This window comes from Coregonus lavaretus (genome assembly GCF_964263955.1).
Source record: "Coregonus lavaretus genome assembly, contig: HAP1_SCAFFOLD_1745, whole genome shotgun sequence".
Lineage (NCBI taxonomy): Eukaryota > Metazoa > Chordata > Actinopteri > Salmoniformes > Salmonidae > Coregonus > Coregonus lavaretus.
The window spans coordinates 52,577-67,223 of NW_028157517.1; the positions used below are offsets into that span (position 1 = coordinate 52,577).

A 14,647-nucleotide genomic window follows, 5' to 3' on the forward strand; every position below is an offset into this window, starting at 1 on the left:
TTGGAAGAGGCAAGCCTGTGCTCCGAGGTCCATAGCTCTCTTCATCCACTTGAGAACACAGTTTGGGTGGGTGTGATGTGTTAGCGCATAGACAGAGAGCACTAGGGCAATGGTTGCGATTCAACTACTATGAAGACTGCACTGCACTACCACAGTCCCACCTACTGATGATATCACACTAGCAGGCTGGAGCAGTGGAGCTGGGTGGATGCAGTGGAATGTGAATAGAATATTCAGATTCTCATAACCGAGGTCTACCTACACTGTAACAAATTGACGTACATTTACAGCAGAAATCTTAAAGTTAGCTACTAGAAGTCTATATTACAGTACAGTACTGTAAAGAGCAATGTATTATGGGGGTTCAATGGCATTCTGACACACTGTTAGCAATTGCTGTAATTTTACATGACAATGTTACAGTAAAGCACTGTTTTAGTACTGTTTGGCTGTACACACACACACACACACACACACACACACACACACACACACACACACACACACACACAACTCATATTGGTCATCAGAGAGACATTTCCTGTGCAGGAAAGTGTGTTGCTGTCAACCTCCTCCATCTCTCTGGCAGGGAGGAAACACAGATCTATGACCAATCATTAAAGTGTGCTTTGTTCTCCTGTTACAGAGCACCAAACAGACACACCACTGGTCAAACACTTCATGCACACCAGGCAATTCTAGACACCAAGAATATATTTTTTAGAATACTACTGTCATTCTTGTAGAGCTCGACTCGTCTTGGGTCTGAAATAGTAAGCACAACCTGTTTCATGAGTGTCTACAGAAGATGGTACTCATTATTTTCAGATTATATCAAACATTATGCAAATTATCTGTGTACCATGTCTGCTCAATGCCTGCTCTCACAACACACACATGTACATACACACACTCATACACACTGCAGAGAAACGAAACCCAAAGTTAAGCACTCATAAAACTTGAATGAAACCTCCATTTCCTTGAAGACACCTCTCTTGTCTTTCTCTGAGACAGCTGGTGGAGCAGGCATGTAAATGATTGAGGCCGGGGATACTAAAAAAAAACATAAAAATCTAAGATGAGCGGATAGAGCTAATAATATAATCATTGGAAACACCTGCAAAGCGTACAGATGGGTGATTTGAGGCGGCTGGTCCGTCTCCCCATATGGAGCGTTGTGATGGCAGGGCCTCAGACGCTCAGCCAGCTTCCCTCACACAGTCCTCACACAGCCTGTGAGGAGCATATGCATAGAGCACTGGGGCGTGCTGTCGTGTGTCACAGCCTATCCTGTCCCCCCTGCAGAATCAGTGCCGGTACTGTCCCGCTCACCACACCGCCTGCTGCCAATGATGTGTCAGGCTCCCTCCCCCTCTCTTTTTATCTCCCCCTCTTTCCTTCTCTCTTCCTCCGTATGTGTCCGCCCTATTCCCTTCCACCCTCACCCCACAAGCACTGTTGGAATTTCAAGGGAAATCAGTGCTGGATTTTCGACCTTCATGAATTTGATTCCAGCATGTGCTTTCTCATGCCATCAGGGGACATTACACTGGTGTACCACTGCCCCCCCCCCCCCCCCCCCCCAGCCCCCGCAATGGTTGGGGCCACCCTGAATGCAAAATCCTCACAGCCATTGCAGAATGTGTAGAATAGCATGAGATTAGCTATAAAACTCATTTTTCGCTCATGGCAATGTAGGTTCGACCCTAATTTATGTGCTCTCTGTCACCTCCAACCGCATGGCAAATGGCTCAAGACAATGCCTAAGAGCCAGTACGCCTCAGATGGGCCAAAATGTATATCTCTCTCTACAGTATCAAGAGGACTGACTATTGAATGTGTCATAGAACAATACTGTAGTGTCCATGTCTGGTATCCATCTGAAACTTGTCCTCTGTGTATAACTCTGATGCCATCTACATGGATGTATGATCTCTTGGGTAACTTGTATATATCTGTACAGGATGAACTCTAAATTACTCTATGCAAAGGAGTTTTATTGTCCTCTCAGGAATTCTGTCTTATTTACATTGGTCTCATCCCCTACACAAGCCTTTAGATCAGGGGTCAACACGTAGATTGCGAGCTAGCAGTAGCTCGCAGCCCACCTATGAGTAGCTCACCAATCAATTCTTAAAGTACTAGCATTTTTTTATGTGTTCCATTGTAAACTGTCAAAAACATAACCCTCCCGGCTGCTATCCAATCAAAGCCACATTGACATTATCCCACCCCTGGTTAGCTACTATTGTTACAGGAGTGGGTCGCAGTTCCGGAGCGACCCACTAGGTGTCATCCTCCGACAACCATAGGCACCTCCTCACTCACAGTCAGGACTAATTATCTGCCTATTGGTTTCACCTACACAGTTTACATACACTAAGTTGACTGTGCCTTTAAACAGCTTGGAAAATTCCAGAAAATGATGTCATGGCTTTAGAAGCTTTTGATAGGCGAATTGACAACATTTGAGTCAATTGGAGGTGTACCTGTGGATGTATTTCAAGGCCTACCTTCAAACTCAGTGCCTATTTGATTGACATCATGGGAAAATCAAAATAAATCAGCCAAGATCTCAGAAAAAAAAACTGTAGACCTTCACAAGTCTGGTTCATCCTTGGGAGCAATTTTCTAAATGCCACGTTCATCTGTAAAAACAATAGTATGTAAGTATAAACACCATGGGACCATGCAGCCGTCATACCGCTCAGGGAGGAGACATGTTCTGTCTCATAGAGATGAACGTACGTTGGTGCGAAAAGTGCAAATCAATCCCAGAACAACAGCAAAGGACCTTGTGGAGATGCTGGAGGAAACAGGTACAAAAGTATCTATATCCACAAAACCTGAAAGGCCGCTCAGCAAGGAAGAAGCCACTGCTCCAAAACCGCCATAAAAAAGCCAGACTACAAGTCTGGTTCATCCTTGGGAGCAATTTCCAAACGCCTGAAGGTACCACGTTCATCTGTAGAAACAATAGTACGCAAGTATAAACACCATGGGACCACGCAGTCCCAGGGACGTTGCCGGTACTGTGGCCATGCAGGTCACCATGGCGACTCATGCCCGGAGAAGCCGGTAAAACGGGAGGGCTCGCTGGTATCGGGAAGGGTGCTAGCGAGGTGGAACCGAAACCCAAACTCCAGAGATGCCCAGACTTTTCTCCCCGTCAGGGTTCAGTGGGCCCGTGCTGCGCGTCGGATTCTTGGGCCACAGGAAACCTGATGGATGCGGGGCTGGTCCAAGGGTGGGGCGTTCCGTTACTCTCTCTCTCTGAGCCGGTTCCGGTCATGGGCCTGTACGGCCGGCCGTTGGGGTCGGGCTGCATCACCCGGCGCACTGGGTGGCGGGGGGGCTATGGGAGTATATCCAGTTTTTCATTGTGGACTCTCCATGTGTCCCCTCATCCTCGGACACCCCTGGCTGGCTGCCCACAACCCCCGGATAGACTGGTCCACGGGGCAGCTCATCCTGGAGGGAGGCTCCGCCCCCGTCCTGTTTCCGGTCGCCACCAACCACTCATCAGCCTAAACCACCGTCCCAGACCACCTACCAATCCTCACCTCTTCCCCAGGAGTATTGGGATCTGGGGGAGGTGTTTAGTAAGAGGCGTGCCAAGGGCCTACCTCCACACAGGCCTTATGACTGCACGATCGATCTCCTGCCAGGCGCCATGCTCACACGAGGGCGATGGCTTTCCTTGTCCCGCCAGGAGACGCTGGCCATGAGGGATGACCCCATTGTCCCCAATGCCCTGATGGCTGCCCCAGTTTCGTGGGGAATTGATAGGCTGGTCAGAGCAGTGCTATGGCGGGAGCCCAATTTGGGCGGAGGTCCATCGGGGAGGATGTATGTACCCAAGGCTGCGTGCTCGCGACTGCTTCAGTGGGCACACGTGTCCGACCTCACCAGCCATCCAGGGGGGCGCCAGGACGTTGGAGTTCCTGTGTATGAGGTTCTGGTGGCCATCTGCTGAGGGTGATACACACGCCTTCGTGGCTGCTTGCCCGGTGTGCGCATGCACGAAGAGCTCACGTCAGCCCATTCGGGCCATTCAGAGTGGTCCGGCGAGTCAAGCCAGTGACCCACCGCCTGCATATTCCCCCCACCATGCGGGTGCATTCCACATTCCATGTGTTCCTCCTCTAGCCAGTCGGGGGGGGAGGGGGGGGGGGGGGGCACTGTTACAGGAGTGTGTCGCAGTTCCGGAGCGACCCACTAGGTGTCATCCTCCGACATCCATAGGCACCTCCTCACTCACAGTCTAATTATCTGCCTGCTGGTGTCACCTGTGGCTATCTGATTCACCTGTGTATTTATGCCCTCACTTCCCTGTGTTTCCTTGCCCAGTTTTCTCTGCTAGTTCCTTGATGTCAAGCAGTACGTATCAGTGTTGGAGTTACAGGTACTCGAGAAGTGTTCTCCCCGTGTCATTGTGTTTTTCCAGTCAGAGTTAGTATTTTGTATTGTTTGTTGTCAGCCTCTTTTTTGGAGACCTATGTGCTCCTCATATGTTTTTGTGTATAGTCTGTTGTTTTGTATCCTGGCTTTTGGACCACCAGTAAAGATCCTTGTTTCACCATCCTTGCCTACTGTCTGTCCTGCACCGCACCTGGGTCACACCTCACACCAACCCTTACAACTATTGCCTTAAAAAGCCAATTAATTTGGTGCGCGTTTGTCTTTCACTCCATTTGTAGACATTTAGCGATGATAATGATAACCGTCTTGTGGGTAGACAGAAAGACTTTACCCAAAAACCTTCTCAATTAAATGTTAACTGCAAAATAGGCTTACCTGGAAAAACTATATAATGATTACTTGTATCAATTGGGTGGCAAATGTTTTGTAATCTCTGCCATGACATGAGATGCAGCAGTGGCCTAAGAGCAGAAATATTTCTAGATCGACACATTCCTCTCTTGCTAGATGCACAATTAAAGGGGAATTACACTAAACAATTTAAATTTGTCCATTTATTTTTCCAGACCTCAAAAATGGTATTCTGATATGATTCTCTATGAATAATTGTAATATTGAGAGTAAAAAAGAAAATAACAAACCAGGAAAAAGAAAACAGAGAAAACAGAATTCAGGAAAATACAAAATATAATTGTAGAAGGCAACCTTAGAGTTGTTTATTAACCATTATTTTACCAGGTACAGTTGAAGTCGGAAGTTTACATACACCTTAGCCAAATACATTTAAACTCAGTTTCACAATTCCTGACATTTAATCCTAATAAAAATTCCCTGTTTTAGGTCAGTTAGGATCACCACTTTATTTTAAGAATGTGAAATGTCAGAATAATAGTAGAGAGAATGATTTATTTAAGCTTTTATGTCTTTCATCACATTCCCAGAAGGTCAGAAGTTTGCATACACTCAATTAGTATTTGGTAGCATTGCCTTTAAATTGTTTAACTTGGGTCAAACGTTTCCGGTAGCCTTGCACAAGCGTCCCACAATAAGTTGGGTGTATTTTGGCCCATTCTGTTAGGCCTACTGCTGCTAGGTAGCTCTCTCTCTGCTCTCTCCCTCCCCTCTGTCTGTCCTTGATTGCAGGAGTGAAGTCTGGTGTGCGGGAGTCAGGGTTCCAGCTGCAGCTCATTCACCATAATCACCTCAGCCTTTAAGACCCGGTCAAACTTGCCACTCATCGTCAGATCATAGTCAAGACTACCATGTTAGTTTCGCTGTTGACTCAACCTGCTTGTTTTCGCCCTTTGTGTTTTTGGCCTGTTCTAGTTACTTTTCTCCTGTGCCACAGATTATTGGAACCTGACTCCTGCCTCCGCTTCACTCCTGCCACCACCATCCTGCTTACCACTACCGGACCTTCCTTTTGGACTCACCACGGACACTAGGACGTTACGGTACCACTCCTGCTCTGACCCTGGATCTGTTACCCTCCCTGTTAACCTGGACTTGCTCTTCCCCTATTATTGGAAACCTGGATAAATTGAACTTTTATAAATAAACCTGTTAAACCTTCTCTGGCTCGGTGTAGTTGTCTGCATTTGGGTTCATATCTAGTTAAATCGTGACAGTATGATCTGACCAACATGAACCCAGCAGACAGTAGCTCGGATACCACCACAGAGTGCACTCCGATTCGGACTGCCATAGCCAATCAGGGCATTTTACTTGGCCAACATGATACCTTGTTTAAGACTATTTCTGAGAACAGTCAGGTACTGCTTAATCAGGTTCAATTACTCACCAATCAAGTGTCTGCCCTTACTACTCAAGTTAATAATGCACCCCTCGTGCATGGCATACAAACTGCTCCTTCTCCTGCTCCGCCTGTTTTTCTTGCCCCTCCACCCCAGATCAGAGAGCCTTTTGTTCCTGCTCCAGAGCGCTATGATGGGAACATGGGAACCTGTGGTGATTTTTTGACTCAGTGCTCGTTGGTGTTTGAACAACAGCCCCTCACCTACGCCTCCGAAAGAGCCCGTATTGCCTACCTTATCAACTCTACTAGCGGTTCCGCTCGTTCCTGGGGATCCGCGGTCTGGGAGAGCCAGTCGGACATTTGCAACGCTTACGTTGCCTTCACCACTGAGATGAGGAAGGTTTTCGACCACCCCGTACGGGGCAAGGAGGCTGCTAAACGTTTGTTGTCTCTTCGGCAGGGGTCTCGCAGTGTGGCGGAGATGGCAGTGGAGTTTCGAACTTTAGCGGCAGTGAGTGGTTGGAATGACGAGGCATTACAAGGAGTGTTCATTAATGCTTTGACTGAGACCTTGAAGGATGAATTGGTGTCATATGATGAATCGCCTACGCTGGATAATCTTATTTCACTCACCATCAGGTTGGATAATCGGATTCGGGAGCGCCGCCGGGAGAGGAGTGGTAGTTCCAAGCAACCTGTCTGTCGTCAACCAACTCCTCCCCGCCTCTTCCCTAAGGAGAGGGCCGAGTCTTCCCGAGTCGATACTAGGAGCACTGAATCCGAAGCCATGGAGGTGGGTCGTGCACGGTTGTCCTCAGAGGAGTGGGCACGTCGTATTCAGGCTCGGGTCTGCCTGTATTGTGGAGAAGCTGGTCATTTCGTTCCTTCCTGCCCAGTTCGTCCGGGAAAAGGGCCGGCTCATCATTAATGGGAGAAGTTTTGGTGAGCCAAGCAGCGGATTCTTCCTCTTCTCCCCGCATTCTGCTCCAGGCATCCCTCCAGTGGCAGTCCCAGGTTTTCCCTGTTAGTGCGCTGGTTGACTCTGGTGCCGATGAAAGCTTTTTGGATCGAGAGTTGGCTCAACAAATTGATTGAGAGACTGTACCTATGGACCATCCGCTGCAGGCTAAGGGTCTAAATGGACAATTGTTGACCCGTATTACTCATCAGACTGTGCCTGTTTGTCTCAGGGTGTCGGGTAATCATCAGGAGAACATTCAGTTTCACATCATTGACTGCCCTCAGACTCCCCTGGTCCTTGGTATCCCCTGGCTCATAACACACAATCCACACATTGATTGGGTGACAGGTAGAATTGTTTCATGGAGCACATTTTGTCATGTGAATTGTTTGTGTTCTGCTCAGACCCCTGCCAGCACTGTGCCTCAACCTCCACTGGAGTCCATGGATCTCTCTGCTGTCCCTGACGTGTATCATGACCTGGCATCCGTTTTCTGCAAACACAGAGCTACTTCTCTTCCTCCTCACCGGCCTTACGACTGCGCCATTGACCTCCAGCCAGGAGCCCTTCTCCCCAGCAGTCGCCTGTACAATCTCTCCCGCCCGGAGACGGAGGCTATGGAGAACTACATTCGGGACTCCTTGGCGGCAGGTATTATTCGTCCTTCCTCGTCACCTGTAGGAGCAGGATTCTTTTTTGTTGGAAAGAAGGATAAGACCCTCAGACCCTGTATTGATTTCCGTGGACTTAACAACATCACCATTAAGAACAAATATTCTCTGCCTTTAATTAATTCTGCTTTTCCCCTCCTACATGGTGCAACTATCTTTACCAAACTGGATCTACGAAATGCGTATCACCTGGTGCGCATTCGTAAAGGTGATGAATGGAAGACTGCCTTCAACACACCCTTGGGACATTTTGAGTATCTGGTCATGCCTTTTGGGTTGTCTAATGCCCCTGCTGTTTTTCAGGCACTAGTGAACGATGTCCTTCGGGACATGTTGAATCGTTTTGTTTTTGTCTATCTGGATGATATCCTGATTTTCTCTGAGTCCTCCCAGGAACATGAACTGCATGTGCGCCAGGTGTTGCAAAGGTTGTTGGAGAACAAGCTATTTGTGAAGATGGAGAAATGTGAGTTTCATGTGTCTGAGACCTCTTTTTTGGGTTACATAATAGCTCAGGGGGAGTTGCGGATGGACCCAGCTAAGATCTCTGCTGTCACGGACTGGCCAGCCCCCTCCACCCGCAAACAACTTCAACGATTCCTGGGGTTTGCGAACTTCTACAGGAGGTTCATCAAGGACTACAGCCGCATTGCGGCGCCACTCACCGCTCTCACCTCCATCTCACGACCGTTCACTTGGAATGAAGGGGCCGAATCAGCGTTCGAAGAACTGAAACATCGCTTCGCCTCGGCTCCCATTCTGATGCAGCCGGACCCCGACCGCCAGTTTGTCGTAGAGGTGGATGCATCCGACACTGGGGTAGGTGCGGTGTTGTCACAACGTTCTCCTGAAGATAACAAACTGCATCCCTGTGCTTTTCTTTCAAGGAAACTTTCTCCGGCAGAGAGGAATTATGATGTGGGCAATCGTGAACTGCTCGCCGTTAAGCTGGCTCTCGAGGAGTGGCGGCATTGGTTGGAGGGGGCGGAACAACCCTTCATCGTTTGGACGGATCATAAGAATCTGGCATACATCCAGTCAGCGAAGCAGCTCAACCCCTGTCAAGCCAGGTGGGCACTATTTTTTGGGAGATTAAATTTTTCTCTGTCTTACCGTCCTGGGTCACGCAACGTCAAGCCTGACGCCCTGTCTCGTGTTCATTCGGCTGTTGATACTGGTAGTAACCCTGAACCCATCTTGCCTCCTACCTGCAGTATTGCGGCCATCACATGTGACATTGAGGGGATTGTTAGACAGGCTCAACATCATCAAGCTGACCCTGGGAGGGGTCCTCCTAACCGGTTGTTTGTCCCTGAGGCTGTTCGCTCCCAGGTACTTCAGTGGGCTCACTCGTCTCCCCTCACCTGTCACCCTGGAGTTACGCGGACCCTTGACTTTGTGCGACGGAGGTTCTGGTGGCCCAGGATGGAGGCGGACACTCGAGCCTTCATTGCTGCTTGTACGGTATGTGCACGAAGTAAAAACTCCACCCAGGCCAGCGCTGGTCATCTACGACCTCTGCCAATACCCAGCCGGCCCTGGTCGCACATTGCCATGGATTTTGTCACTGGACTTCCCCCCTCGTCCGGAAAGACTGTCATTTTGACTGTGATTGATCGTTTTTCTAAGTTCGCTCATTTTTTGGCTCTACCTAAACTGCCCACGGCCAGAGAGACGGCTGATATTTTGGTTGAACATGTGTTCCGCTCTCATGGTTTACCCTCTGATATTGTCTCAGACAGGGGTCCCCAGTTTGTCTCCCAGGTATGGAAGGCGTTCTGTAAAGCTTTGGGCATCACATCCAGCCTGTCCTCGGGATATCATCCCCAGACCAACGGGCAAGCCGAGAGAGCAAACCAGGAGATGGAGACCGCTCTCCGCTGTGTCACAGGGTCTAACCCTGGGTCATGGAGCTCCATGCTCCCCTGGGTGGAATATGCTCATAACACCTTGACTAACGCTTCCTCTGGTTTGTCTCCCTTTCTGTGTGCTCTGGGTTATCAACCTCCCCTGTTCCCTTCTCAAGAGAGGGAACTGGCGGTACCCTCGGTGCAGTCCCACATGCGCCGCTGCTTCAAGGTCTGGAGGAAGGCCAGGGTAGCTCTGTCCCGAGCTTCGTCATACATGCAGAGGCAAGCCAACCGTCACCGGTCCCAGGCTCCCGGTTCCTCTCCTGATCAAGAGGTATGGCTTAAGTCACGTGATCTTCCATTGAAAGTGGAGTCTAAGAAGATGGCGCCGCGTTTTATAGGACCGTTCAAGATACTGTCTATTGTTAACCCCTGCGCAGTTAAGCTACAGCTTCCTGCCTCCCTACGGGTTCATTCCACTTTTCATGTTTCACAGATTAAGCCTGTGTCTGTTAGCCCTCTGTGCCCGCCCTCTCGTCCCCCTCCTCCGCCCAGGATCGTGGGTGGGGGTCCTGTCTACACTGTCCGGCGACTTCTGGATGTTCGCCGCCGGGGTCGTGGTTTCCAGTACCTGGTGGATTGGGAGGGTTATGGTCCTGAGGAACGTTCCTGGGTGCCCAGGAGCTTCATTGTGGATCCTGCTCTGGTCCATGAATTTCATAGGTTACATCCCGATAAACCCTGTCGGCCGCCAGGTGGCGTCCGTAGAGGGGGGGGTACTGTTAGGCCTACTGCTGCTAGGTAGCTCTCTCTCTGCTCTCTCCCTCCCCTCTGTCTGTCCTTGATTGCAGGAGTGAAGTCTGGTGTGCGGGAGTCAGGGTTCCAGCTGCAGCTCATTCACCATAATCACCTTAGCCTTTAAGACCCGGTCAAACTTGCCACTCATCGTCAGATCATAGTCAAGACTACCATGTTAGTTTCGCTGTTGACTCAACCTGCTTGTTTTCGCCCTTTTTGTTTTTGGCCTGTTCTAGTTACTTTTCTCCTGTGCCACAGATTATTGGAACCTGACTCCTGCCTCCGCTTCACTCCTGCCACCACCATCCTGCTTACCACTACCGGACCTTCCTTTTGGACTCACCACGGACACTAGGACGTTACGGTACCACTCCTGCTCTGAACCTGGATCTGTTACCCTCCCTGTTAACCTGGACTTGCTCTTCCCCTATTATTGGAAACCTGGATAAATTGAACTTTTGTAAATAAACCTGTTAAACCTTCTCTGGCTCGGTGTAGTTGTCTGCATTTGGGTTCATATCTAGTTAAATCGTGACACATTCCTCCTGACAGAGCTGGTGTAACTGAATCAGGTTTGTAGGCCTCCTTGCTCGCACACGCTTTTTCAGTTCTGCCCACAAATGTTCTATAGGATTGAGATCAGGGCTTTGTGATGGCCACTCCAATACCTTGACTTTGTTGTCCTTAAGCCATTTTGCCACAACTTTGGAAGTATGCTTGGGGTCATTGTCCATTTGAAAGACCCATTTGCAACCAAGCTTTAACTTCCTGACTGATGTCTTGAGATGTTGCTTCAATATATCCACATCATTTTCCTTCCTCATGATCCCATCTATTTTGTGAAGTGCACCAGTCCCTCCTGCAGCAAAGAACCCCCACAGCATGATGCTGCCACCCCCGTGCTTTACGGTTGGGGTGGTGTTCTTCGGCTTGCAAGCAACTGCCTTTTTCCTCCAAACATAACGATGGTCATTATGGCCAATTCTATTTTTGTTTCATCAGACCAGAGGACATTTCTCAAAAACATGTGCAGTTGCAAACCATAGTCTGGCTTTTTTATGGCAGTTTTGGAGCAGTGGCTTCTTCCTTGCTGAGCGGCCTTTCAGGTTTTGTCGATATAGGACTCGTTTTACTGTGGATATAGATACTTTTGTACCTGTTTCCTCCAGCATCTTCACATGGTCCTTTGCTGTTGTTCTGGGATTGAGTTGCACTTTTCGCACCAAAGTACGTTCATCTCTAGGAGACCAAACACGTCTCCTCCCTGAGCGGTATGACGGCTGCATGGTCACATGTTGTTTATACTTACATACTATTGTTTGTACAGATGAACATGGTACCTTCAGGCATTTAGAAATTGCTCCCAAGGATGAGCCAGACTTGTGGAGGTCTACAATTGTATTTTCTGAGGTCTTGGCTGATTTATTTTGATTTTCCCATGATGTCAATCAAATAGGCACTGAGTTTGAAGGTAGGCCTTGAAATACATCCACAGGTACACCTCCAATTGACTCAAATGATGTCAATTAGCCTATAAGAAGCTTCTAAAGCCATTACATCATTTTCTGGAATTTTCCAAGCTGTTTAAAGGCACAGTCAACTTAGTGTATGTAAACTTCTGACCCACTGGAACTGTGATACAGTGAATTATAAGTGAAATAATCTGTCTGTAAACAATTGTTGGAAAAATTACTTGTGTTATGCACAAAATAGATGTCCTAACCGACTTGCCAAAACTATAGTTTGTTAACAAGAAATTTGTGGAGTGGTTGAAAAATGAGTTTTAATGACTCCAACCTAAGTGTATGTAAACTTCCGACTTCAACTGTAAATTGACAGAACTAAAAATGTTTTGTACACCAAGGACCCGGGGAAGAATTGCAGGGTAGAGGAGAAGAGAAGAATGTGCCTATTTGAAAGCTGTAAAATGATTAGCTCGAGATACTAGAAAAGGTTGGAGACCCCTGCTTTAGATGATGTGACACACTGTGGAGATTGGGCCTGGGTGATCAGGTTACTGTAAAGTTGTTATCGTTTGATTGGTCAATGGTGATTGTTTTTGGTTTGGAAGAGTTACACCCTCAGATGTTATAAATGGAATGAAATCTGTTTGTTCTGTCTCTTATCCATGGAAGAAGGTTGTATGATCAATTCTAATTTCCTAGGTTTCTATGCCTTTGGCCTAGTAGGCATCTCTTTGTTCATGCTTTGTCTTGTAAGTTAACCTTACGATATATATGCCTAGAATTATGTTTTGTTAATGTCATTATTGCCTTGTAACTTAAGCTCTATGACTTGTACAGTATGTGAATCTATAAATGTTGATATTAAATTAACAATGATATTAAATCTACTTGCTTTGATATTCACTTCTCATGACCATGCCTTGATCTTAGTCAGCTAAACACATAATACTTGTTAAATGGAGTCAGATAAACATTTTAATAGGCTTATGGGTCTCATGTGAGGTGTATATAATATGCATATACAGTGAGGGAAAAAAGTATTTGATCCCCTGCTGATTTTGTATGTTTGCCCACTGACAAAGAAATGATCAGTCTATAATTTTAATGGTAGGTTTATTTGAACAATGAGAGACAGAATAACAACAAAATAATCCAGAAAAAAGCATGTCAAAAATGTTAAACATTTATTTACATTTTAATGAGGGAAATAAGTATTTGACCCCCTCTCAATCAGAGAGATTTCTGGCTCCGTGTCTTTTATACAGGTAACGAGCTGATATTAGGAGCACACTCTTAAAGGGAGTGCTCCTAATCTCAGTTTGTTAACTGTATAAAAGACACCTGTCCACGGAAGCAATCAATCAATCAGATTCCAAACTCTCCACCATGGCCAAGACCAAAGAGCTCTCCAAAGATGTCAGGGACAACATTGTATACCTACACAAGGCTGGAATGGGCTACAATACCATTGCCAAGCAGCTTGGTGAGAAGGTGACAACAGTTGGTGCAATTATTCGCAAATGGAAGAAACACAAAATAACTGTCAATCTCCCTCAGCCTGGGGCTCCATGCAAGATCTCAATGCAATGATCATGAGAACGGTGAGGAATCAACCCAGAACTACACGGGAGGATCTTGTCAATGATCTCAAGGCAGCTGGGACCATAGTCACCAAGAAAACAATTGGTAACACACTACGCCATGAAGGACTTAAATCCTGCAGCGCCCGCAAGGTCCCCCTGCTCAAGAAAGCACATATACAGGCCTGTCTGAAGTTTGCCAATGAACAATGATTGATTCAGAGGAGAACTGGGTGAAAGTGTTGTGGTCAGATGAGACCAAAATCGAGCTCTTTGGCATCAACTCAACTCGCCGTGTTTGGAGGAGGAGGAATGCTGCCTATGACCCCAAGAACACCATCCCCACCGTCAAACATGGAGGTGGAAACATTATGCTTCGGGGGTGTTTTTCTGCTAAGGGGACAGCACAACTTCACCACATGAAAGGGACGATGGACGGGGCCATGTACCATCAAATCTTGGGTGAGAACCTCCTTCCCTCAGCCAGGGCATCGAAAATGGGTCGTGGATGGGTATTCCAGCATGACAATGACCCAAAACACACGGCCAAGGCAACAAAGGAGTGGCTCAAGAAGAAGCACATTAAAGTCCTGGAGTGGCCTAGCCAGTCTCCAGACCTTAATCCCATAGAAAATCTGTGGAGGGAGCTGAAGGTTCGAGTTGCCAAACGTCAGCCTCAAAACCTTAATGACTTGGAGAAGATCTGCAAAGAGGAGTGGAACAAAATCCCTCCTGAGATGTGTGCAAACCTGGTGGCCAACTACAAGAAACGTCTGACCTCTGTGATTGTCAACAAGGGTTTTGCCACCAAGTACTAAGTAATGTTTTGCAGAGGGGTCAAATACTTATTTCCCTCATTAAAATGCAAATCAATTTATAACATTTTTGACATGCGTTTTTCTGGATTTTGTTGTTGTTATTCTGTCTCTCACTGTTCAAATAAACCTACCATTAAAATTATAGACTGATCATGTCTTTGTCAGTGGGCAAACGTACAAAATCATCAGCGGATCAAATACTTTTTTCCCTGACTGTATATCAAATATTACCCCACAACAGTAATATGTTTAGAATTACAGGAAATTTGTTTTCATTCATCATTCATTTATCATTTTAGTCATTTAGCAGACGCTCTTATCC

General features: G+C 47.2%; 1 long non-coding RNA gene across 1 annotated transcript; it reads left to right on the plus strand.

The window, feature by feature from the left end:
- The first annotated feature begins 5,590 nt into the window (after positions 1-5,590).
- LOC311125335 lies at positions 5,591-10,901 on the plus strand. The gene is made up of 3 exons (XR_014612865.1): positions 5,591-5,689; positions 5,774-5,879; positions 10,720-10,901. It is a non-coding gene; the product is annotated as an uncharacterized lncRNA (long non-coding RNA).
- The last annotated feature ends 3,746 nt before the right edge of the window (positions 10,902-14,647 follow it).